General features: G+C 43.4%; 1 long non-coding RNA gene across 1 annotated transcript; it reads left to right on the top strand.

Moving 5' to 3' along the window:
* Positions 1 to 1,933: 1,933 nt before the first annotated feature.
* Positions 1,934 to 9,010, top strand: LOC123492004. Its single transcript, XR_006661580.1, has 4 exons — positions 1,934 to 2,041; positions 7,542 to 7,925; positions 8,187 to 8,347; positions 8,690 to 9,010. It is a non-coding gene; the product is annotated as an uncharacterized LOC123492004 (long non-coding RNA).
* Positions 9,011 to 10,440: the final 1,430 nt, after the last annotated feature.

The raw sequence follows: 10,440 nt of genomic DNA, 5'->3' as shown, positions 1-10,440 counted from the left end.
GACCTTGAGATGCTTCTTACGGAGCCACTCCTTAGTTGCCCTGGCTGTGTGTTTCGGTCGTTGTCATGCTGGAAGACCCAGCCACGACCCATCTTCAATGCTCTTACTGAGGGAAGGAGGTTGTTGGCCAAGATCTCACGATACATGGCCCCATCCATCCTCCCCCTCAATATGGTGCAGTCGTCCTGTCCCCTTTGCAGAAAAGCATCCCCAAAGAATGATGTTTCCACCTCCATGCTTCACGGTTGGGATGGTGTTCTTGGGGTTGTACTCATCCTTCTTCTTCCTCCAAACACGGCGAGTGGAGTTTAGACCAAAAAGCTCTATTTTTGTTTCATCAGACCACATGACCTTCTCCCATTCCTCCTCTGGATCATCCAGATGGTCATTGGCAAACTTCAGACGGGCCTGGACATGCGCTGGCTTGAGCAGGGGGACCTTGCGTGCGCTGCAGGATTTTAATCCATGACGGCGTAGTGTGTTACTAATGGTTTTCTTTGAGACTGTGGTCCCAGCTCTCTTCAGGTCATTGACCAGGTCCTGCCGTGTAGTTCTGGGCTGATCCCTCACCTTCCTCATGATCATTGATGCCCCACGAGGTGAGATCTTGCATGGAGCCCCAGACCGAGGGTGATTGACCGTCATCTTGAACTTCTTCCATTTTCTAATAATTGTGCCAACAGTTGTTGCCTTCTCACCAAGCTGCTTGCCTATTGTCCTGTAGCCCATCCCAGCCTCGTGCAGGTCTACAATTTTATCCCTGATGTCCTTACACAGCTCTCTGGTCTTGGCCATTGTGGAGAGGTTGGAGTCTGTTTGATTGAGTGTGTGGACAGGTGTCTTTTATACAGGTAACGAGTTCAAACAGGTGCAGTTAATACAGGTAATGAGTGGAGAACAGGAGGGCTTCTTAAAGAAAAACTAACAGGTCTGTGAGAGCCGGAATTCTTACTGGTTGGTAGGTGATCAAATACTTATGTCATGCAATAAAATGCAAATTAATTACTTAAAAATCATACAATGTGATTTTCTGGATTTTTGTTTTAGATTCCGTCTCTCACAGTTGAAGTGTACCTATGATAAAAATTACAGACCTCTACATGCTTTGTAAGTAGGAAAACCTGCAAAATTGGCAGTGTATCAAATACTTGATCTCCCCACTGTATATGGACAAGCAATGACAGAGCGGCATGGACTAAGATACAGAAGAATATTATAGAATAGAATGCAGTAGTGCAAGATATGTAAACATTATTAAAGTGACTAGTGTTCCATTTCTTAAAGTGGCCAGTGATTTCAATAGGCAGCAGCAGCCTCTAATGTGCTAGTGATGGCTATTTAACAGTCTGAATTTTAGATTTTTATTTGGTACATGAAAACTTAAGCGAAAAAGTAAATTTTGTGTCCCTACATAATTTTATCTGCAACAAGTCCATTTGGTGGAAACACCACTGGTGGGAAAATGCGCATATTTTCTTTATGCAGATTTTAGAATATTCGCATGAAAATCTGTAGCCAGTTAGATGGAAAACCTAGCTAGTGATTATTTTCTCAGACAATGCTGCTTTATTTTAGTATGTTGTCTTTGTATTTTTAGGAATTCAATTAATATTTTTTCAAATATTTTTAAACAGTAGATATTAAACAATAGCTGACGAAACTAAATATGCATTAAGAAAGTTATGATGTGAATGTGTGTTTAAAGGATATTGATTGTTTTGTGGAATAATTAATCCTTCTGTAAAGCCTCAAAACTGTTGGCTGCCATTCAACTCCCAAAGCTCTGAGGGTGGTAACTTGAGCGGCCCATTTTATTATTGAGCAAACACACTTGTTCAAACAGTGACTCGCCAGCCCCAGCCATTGAATACGCACTGAATAAAAAAGCACACCTCCTTGGCCATTTACCAACATCCTGCTTCCAAGGATGTAATAATGTGGACGTGCTGTTGAGTTGAGTCTCTTTACCTCTAGGGCAACATGGCAGGAGCAATGAGTGTCACTAAATGTATATCATTTGTTTTGGTAGCCGTCGCTCTAGGTAAGTCAGTATTTTACATTTTATTTTATTTATTTTATTTACATTTTCTTCGTAAAACCTGTTTGCTTGGAGAATACTTTACCCAAACTGGATGGAGGGCTCATTGTACATGCAAAATTATGCAAAACAGGAGGTTATGATCACACTGTAAAACAAAAACAAAAAACATGACCAGGAAATACTTGTTTCACACAATACTGGACATGGTGGTTTCAGGTCAAGTGATATACGTTTATTTTTGTATAATGCACATACATACAATCAGCTACAAAGTATTTTATAAAAGGTCTGAATTTAATCCAGGGTTTTCTAAGGTCATAGAGCATTAGGTCACTAATGAAGAAAGTTCCAGTGAAACCTAAAGGGCCAGGGGGGTGCCTCCAAGCAAATGGGATGAGTTGAATCTGTAGTTGTCTGTTAATATAGTGGCACCATCTGGGTTATTTACATCTACCATTTTAGATATTTCAAAATGTAGTATTACTTACATAATATGCTAATCATGTGAAGTCTTGTTCTTCATTAGCAAAACAGACATTACATTTCTTTTTCACACTCCAGCTCTACATGTAACTTTGTCAATCGACCCAGTTGTGCTACCCAAATGCTAATCTCAGCACCCAATACAGAACCAAATGTTGCTTGTGCAATGGCCAGTAACAGTCTATCACAGGGATGTGCAACTTTGATGGGGGTGAGGGCCACAAAAAATCTGAACTCATCATGAGCGCCCCCCCTCCTCACCACCACATTGCAAGCAAAACATTTTAGTGGCCCCCCTCTTGACAGCGGAGATATATATTTATATATATTTTTTCTTTTCTTGCAATTCTACTCCTTTTTCCATGGGGTGTAGAGAAAATGTTGCAGTTTTAAAACAAGTTTGCTGAAATTATGCACATTTTGCCATGGGAGGGAGAGAAATGTTTGCAGATTTTAATATGATACACTATATAAAGTTGAAGTCGGAAGTTAACATACACCTTAGCCAAATACATTTAAACTCCGTTTTTCCTGACATTTAGTCCTAGCAAAAATTCCCTGTCTTAGGTCAGTTAGGATCGCCACTTTATTTTAAGAATGTTAAATGTCAGAATAATAGTAGAGAGAATGATTTATTTCAGCTTTTATTTATTTCATCACATTCCCAGTGGGTCAGAAGTTTACATACACTCAAATAGTATTTGGTAGCATTGCCTTTAAATTGTTTAACTTGGGTCAAACGTTTCGGGTAGCCTTCCACAAGCTTCCCACAATAAGTTGGGTGAATTTTGGCCCATTCCTCCTGACAGAGCTGGTGTAACGGAGTCAGGTTTGTAGGCCTCCTTGCTCGCACACGCTTTTTCAGTTCTGCCCACAACTTTTCTATAGGATTGAGGTCAGGGCTTTGTGATGGCCACTCCAATACGTTGACTTTGTTGTCCTTAAGCCATTTTGCCACAACTTTGGAAGTATGCTTGGGGTCATTGTCCATTTGGAAGACCCATTTGCGACCAAGCTTTAACTTCCTGACTGATGTCTTGAGATGTTGCTTCAATATATCCACATACTTTTCCTTCCTCATGATGCCATCTATTTTGTGAAGTGCACCAGTCCCTCCTGCAGCAATGAACCCCCACAGCATGATGCTGCCACCCCCGTGCTTCACGGTTGGGATGGTGTTCTTCGGCTTGCAAGCAACCCCCTTTTTCCTCCAAACATAACAATGGTCATTATGGCCAAACAGTTCTATTTTTGTTTCATCAGACCAGAGGATATTTCTCCAAAAAGTCCGATCTTTGTCCCCATGTGCAGTTGCAAACCGTAGTCTGGCTTTTTTATGGCAGTTTTGGAGCAGTGGCTTCTTCCTTGCTGATCGGCCTTTCAGGTTATGTCGATATAGGACTCGTTTTACTGTAGATATAAATACTTTTGTACCTGTTTCCTCCAGCATCTTCACAAGGTCCTTTGCTGTTGTTCTGGGATTGATTTGCACTTTTCGCAACAAAGTATGTTCATCTCTAGGAGACAGAACGCATCTCCTTCCTGAGCGGTATGATGGCTGCGTGGTCCCATGGTGTTTATACTTGCGTCCTATTGTTTGTACAGATGAACGTGGTACCTTCAGGCGTTTGGAAATTGCTTCCAAGGATGAACCAGAATTGTAGAGGTCTACAAAAAATGTTCTGAGGTCTTGGCTGGTTTCTTGTGATTTTCCCATGATGTCAAGAAAAGAGGCACTGAGTTTGAAGGTAGGCCTTAAAATACATCCACAGGTACACCTCCAATTGACTCAAATGATGTCAATTAGCCTATCAGAACCTTCTAAAGCCATAACATCATTTTCTGGAATTGGGCTACAACACCATCGCCAAGCAGCTTGGTGAGAAGGTGACAACAGTTGGTGCGATTATTCGCAAATGGAAGAAACACAAAATAACTGTCAATCTCCCTCGGCCTGGGGCTCCATGCAAGATCTCACCTCGTGGAGTTGAAATTATCATGAAAACGGTGAGGAATCAGCCCAGAACTACACGGGAGGATCTTGTCAATGATCTCAAGGCAGTTGGGACCATAGTCACCAAGAAAACAATTGGTAACACACTACGCCTTGAAGGACTGAAATCCTGCAGCGCTCGCAAGGTCCCCCTGCTCAAGAAAGCAGATATACAGGCCCGTCTGAAGTTTGCCAATGAACATCTGAATGATTCAGAGGAGAACTGGGTGAAAGTGTTGTGGTCAGATGAGACCAAAATCGAGCTCTTTGGCATCAACTCAACTCGCCGTGTTTGGAGGAGGAGGAATGCTGCCTATGATCCCAAGAACACCATCCCCACCGTCAAACATGGAGGTGGTTTTTTATTAAGGGGACAGGACAACTTCACCGCATCAAAGGGACGATGGACGGGGCCATGTACCGTCAAATCATGGGTGAGAACCTCCTTCCCTCAGCCAGGGCATTGAAAATGGGTCGTAGATGGGTATTCCAGCATGACAATGACCCAAAACACACGGCCAAGGCAACAAAGGAGTGGCTCAAGAAGAAGCACATTAAGGTCCTGGAGTGGCCTAGCCAGTCTCCAGACCTTAATCCCATAGAAAATCTGTGGAGGGAGCTGAAGGTTCGAGTTGCCAAATGTCAGGCTTGAAACCTTAATGACTTGGAGAAGATCTGCAAAGAGGAGTGGGACAAAATCCCTCCTGAGATGTGTGCAAACCTGGTGGCCAACTACAAGAAACATCTGACCTCTGTGATTGCCAACAAGGGTTTTGCCACCAAGTACTAAGTAATGTTTTGCAGAGGTTCAAATACTTATTTCCCTCATTAAAATGCAAATAAATTTATAACATTTTTGACATGTGTTTTTCTGGATTTTTGTTTTGTTATTTTGTCTCTCACTGTTCAAATAAACCTAACATTAAAATTATAGACTGATCATGTCTTTGTCAGTAGGCAAACGTACAAAATCAGCAGGGGATCAAATACTTTTTTCCCTCACTGTATGTAAACTTCTGACCCACTGGAATTGTGATATAGTAAATTATAAGTGAAATAATTTGTCTGTAAACAATTGTTGGAAAAATTACTTGTGTCATGCACAAAGTAGTTGTCCTAACCGACTTGCCAAAACGATAGTTTGTTAACAAGAAATTTGTGGAGTGGTTGAAAAATGAGTTTTAATGACTCCAACCTAAGTGTATGTAAACTTCCGACTTCAACTGTATACAAAAGTACGTGGACACCCCTTCAAATGAGTGGATTCGGCTATTTCAGCCACACCCGTTGCTGACAGGTGTATGAAATCAAGCACACAGCCATACAATCTCCATAGACAAACATTGGCAGTGGAATGGCTTTACTGAAGAGCTCAGAGACTTTCAATGTGGCACCATCATAGGATGCCAACTTTCCAAGTCAGTTTGTCACATTTCTGCCCTGCTAGAGCTGCCCCGGTCAACTGTAAGTGCTGTTATTGTTAAGTGGAAACGTCTAGGAGCAACAACGGCTCAGCCGCGAAGTGGTAGGCCACACAAGCTCACAGAACGGGACCGCTGACGCGCGTAGCGCATAAGAATCGTCTGTCCTCGGTTGCAACACTCACTACTGAGTTCCAAACTGCCTCTGGAAGCAATGTCAGCATAAGAACTGTTTGTCGGGAGCTCCATGAAATGGGTTTCCATGGCCGAGCAGCCGCAAAAAAGCCTAAGATCACCATGCGCAATGCCAAGCGTCGGCCGCAATGGTGTAAAGCTAGCCGGAAATGCGTTCTCTGGAGTGATGAATCAAGCTTCACTATCTGGCAGTCCAACGGACAAATCTGGGTTTGGTGCATGCCAAGAGAACGCTACCTGCCCGAATGCATAGTCCCAACTGTAAAGTTTGGTGGAGGAGGAATAATGGTCTGGGGCTGTTTTTCATGGTTCGGCCTAGGCCCCTTAGTTCCAGTGAAGGGAAATCTTAACGCTTCAGCGTACAATGACATTCTAGACAATTCTGTGCTTCCAACTTTATGGCAACAGTCTGGGGAAGGCCCTTTCCTGTTTCAGCATGACAATGCCCTCGTGCACAAAGTGAGGTCCATACAGAAATGGTTTCTCAACATCGTTGTGGAAGAACTTGACTGGCCTCCACAGAGTCCTGACCTCAACCCCATCGAACACCATTGGGAGGAATTGGAACGCTGACTGCGAGCCAGGCCTAATCGCCCAACATCAGTGCCCGACCTCATTAATGCTCTTGTGGCTGAATGGAAGCAAGTCCCTGCAGCAATGTTCCAACATCTAGAGGAAAGCCTTCCCAGAAGAGTGGAGGCTGTTATAGCAGCAAAGGGGGGACCAACTCCATATTAATGCCCATGATTTTGGAATGAGATGTTCGACGAGCAGGTGTCCACATACACTACATGACCAAAAGTATCAGAGTGAGACTGATAACAAACGTTGATAGCTCGCCGCTAAACTAACAAATCAATCTAAAAAATATTGATGGACTATCAGTGACTGATATAAAAAGAGAAAAACTGCTGATGCACAACCAATTTCGAAATTGCACCTTGTGTATTCTACTATTCTAACTCTCAACAGTAAGTTGAGGCCGCGACCCCCCCGTCCCCCCCGTCCCCCGTCCCTGGTCCATCACGAGAGACTACCCAAATGCATACCAGGTTTTGACTCAATGTGTTTTATCACAAACAAATTATCTCAAAACTTTGGACTCAGATTTGTTATCAGGATGATCCAGTTACAGAGCATAACAAAATATGATTTTTTAAAAAAAAATTATTTTATTTTTAGTCATTTAGCAGACGCTCTTATCCAGAGCGACTTACAGGAGCAATTAGGGTTAAGTGCCTTGCTCAAGGGCACATTGACAGATTTTTCACCTAGTCGGCTCGGGGATTAGAACCAGCGACCTTTCGGTTACTGGCACAACACTCTTACCCACTAAGCTACCTGCCGCCCATGATTATGCCTGTATGTAAATGTGAAATGATCCAATACTAACACTCCTTTAATGCAGGGTCCACTGCAACGAAGGCAACCACCAAGAATACCCCAACATTGTCTGTCACCACCACAGTGGTCCCTGCCTCGCCAGCCAGTAGAACAAGTACCTCAGTCAGTGAAGCACCTAATACAGATCCTACTAGTAGCACTAGAGTCCCATTGGAATCATCCCCTTCATCACCTACAACTGAGCCTTCCCAATCCTCTCAGCCACTGACTCCATCAGAAGCATACAATGGCAGCACCACCATACAGACCTCTAGAGGTTTTACAGCTGACAGTACTATGAATCAGACCCTAACTGGAACAACTGGTCATGACTCAACATCCTCAATCTTCTCATCAACTTTGTCGCCAAACTCTGATTTTACAACAGGGAACATGAGCTCAAGCACAGGTGTGTGTTTCAGATGAAAATAATTAAAATATTATTGAATTAATCAAATTAAATAATCCTTGCAGACAGTGAGTCTTAGTGGTAAAGCAAACTGTTACCAATGGACACATAGGTTCTGTTATAATTAAGCTTTCAAGAGAACAGCATGTTCAAGTTTCATAAATGCCACCTGATTAATAGATTCAGTTTACTGATTTATATATTTTTTTCCATTTATATATTTTTTAACCATACTTTATCACTGTTATTCATTTTTTTTAGCTTTACAAAGTGATGGGAGACATGTTTTATCAAGGAGTCCGGGCCTCGTAGCAGTCCTCTGCATATTCTGCATCTGTCTGGGTCTTATGCTGGCTGTTGGAATTGCAAAGCTCATTACTTCCAGAGGTTCAACATTTCAGAGGCTTGAAGACGTGCCATTGGTGAATAGATTTTTTCTATGAGGATAGTATAGATATTGCATGCAAAAGAGCTTCCTGTTCAATTAACAGGACATTCGGATATGGAAGTGACAGAAGAAAAGCTGTTTAACGCACAGGAAACCAATGTGATGTAAACCAAAATGGATTTTAACACGAGAATTGGGCCAGTTTATCAGATAATTGATGTTGATGATCAATTCTATGCAAAGATGGTTTCTTTTTTTATATGCTGTGCTTTACACACTGTTTGTGCTCCAGTCTTTTGTCTCTAATGCAATGCGTTCAAAAGTTACACATCTTTTAATCAAAATTAATTCTAACTCTTTTTATTCCTATTTTCAGGGCAAGATAAATGAAGAGTCTCCATTTGCCCGTTACCCTACAAAACAATTCTGAAAGATAACACATTATGAGAGAAAGTCTTCTATTTGTGGTTCAGAAAATGTTGTTTATGATGATGTGTCACACACCATCGTGTTTTTTCCTGTTTTTGTTTGTTTGTTTATTTTTGTCTGGCTGCTGGAAAGTGACGTGTGTTTGAAAGAAGTCAGTATAGGCCCTAAAAGCAACCCTGTGATGTGGTACAGAATATCTACTATGAGGTTGGTCAGCAGCATATATATACACTGCTCAAAAAAATAAAGGGAACACTTAAACAACACAATGTAACTCACGTCAATCACACTTCTGTGAAATCAAACTGTCCACTTAGGAAGCAACACTGATTGACAATACATTTCACATGCTGTTGTGCAAATGGAATAGACAACAGGTGGAAATTATAGGCAATTAGCAAGACACCCCCAATAAAGAAGTGGTTCTGCAGGTGGTGACCACAGACCACTTCTCAGTTCCTATGCTTCCTGGCTGATGTTTTGGTCACTTTTGAATGCTGGCGGTGCTTTCACTCTAGTGGTAGCATGAGACGGAGTCTACAACCCACACAAGTGGCTCAGGTAGTGCAGCTCATCCAGGATGGCACATCAATGCGAGCTGTGGCTAGAAGGTTTGCTGTGTCTGTCAGCGTAGTGTCCAGAGCATGGAGGCGCTACCAGGAGACAGGCCATTACATCAGGAGACGTGGAGGAGGCCGTAGGAGGGCAACAACCCAGCAGCAGGACCGCTACCTCCGCCTTTGTGCAAGGAGGAGCAGGAGGAGCACTGCCAGAGCCCTGCAAAATGACCTCCAGCAGGCCACAAATGTGCATGTGTCTGCTCAAACGGTCAGAAACAGACTCCATGAGGGTGGTATGAGGGCCCGACGTCCACAGGTGGGGGTTGTGCTTACAGCCCAACACCGTGCAGGACGTTTGGCATTTGCCAGAGAACACCAAGATTGGCAAATTCGCCACTGGCGCCCTGTGCTCTTCACAGATGAAAGCAGGTTCACACTGAGCACATGTGACAGACGTGACAGAGTCTGGAGACGCCGTGGAGAATGTTCTGCTGCCTGCAACATCCTCCAGCATGACCGGTTTGGCGGTGGGTCAGTCATGGTGTGGGGTGGCATTTCTTTGGGGGGCTGCACACTCCATGTGCTCGCCAGAGGTAGCCTGACTGCCATTAGGTACCGAGATGAGATGCTCAGACCCCTTGTGAGACCATATGCTGGTGCAGTTGGCCCTGGGTTCCTCCTAATGCAAGACAATGCTAGACCTCATGTGGCTGGAGTGTGTCAGCAGTTCCTGCAAGAGGAAGGCATTGATGCTATGGACTGGCCCGCCCGTTCCCCAGACCTGAATCCAATTGAGCACATCTGGGACATCATGTCTCGCTCCATCCACCAACGCCACGTTGCACCACAGACTGTCCAGGAGTTGGCGGATGCTTTAGTCCAGGTCTGGGAGGAGATCCCTCAGGAGACCATCCGCCACCTCATCAGGAGCATGCCCAGGCGTTGTAGGGAGGTCATACAGGCACGTGGAGGCCACACACACACTACTGAGCCTCATTTTGACTTGCTTTAAGGACATTACATCAAAGTTGGATCAGCCTGTAGTGTGGTTTTCCACTTTAATTTTGAGGGTGACTCCAAATCCAGACCTCCATGGGTTGATAAATTAGATTTCCATAGATAATTTTTGTGTGATTTT

This window comes from Coregonus clupeaformis, chromosome 11, assembly GCF_020615455.1.
Source record: "Coregonus clupeaformis isolate EN_2021a chromosome 11, ASM2061545v1, whole genome shotgun sequence".
In the NCBI taxonomy this organism is placed as follows: Eukaryota; Metazoa; Chordata; class Actinopteri; order Salmoniformes; family Salmonidae; genus Coregonus; species Coregonus clupeaformis.
The sequence above is the reverse complement of the archived record's forward strand: the minus strand, read 5'-3'. Positions and strand labels throughout refer to the sequence as shown.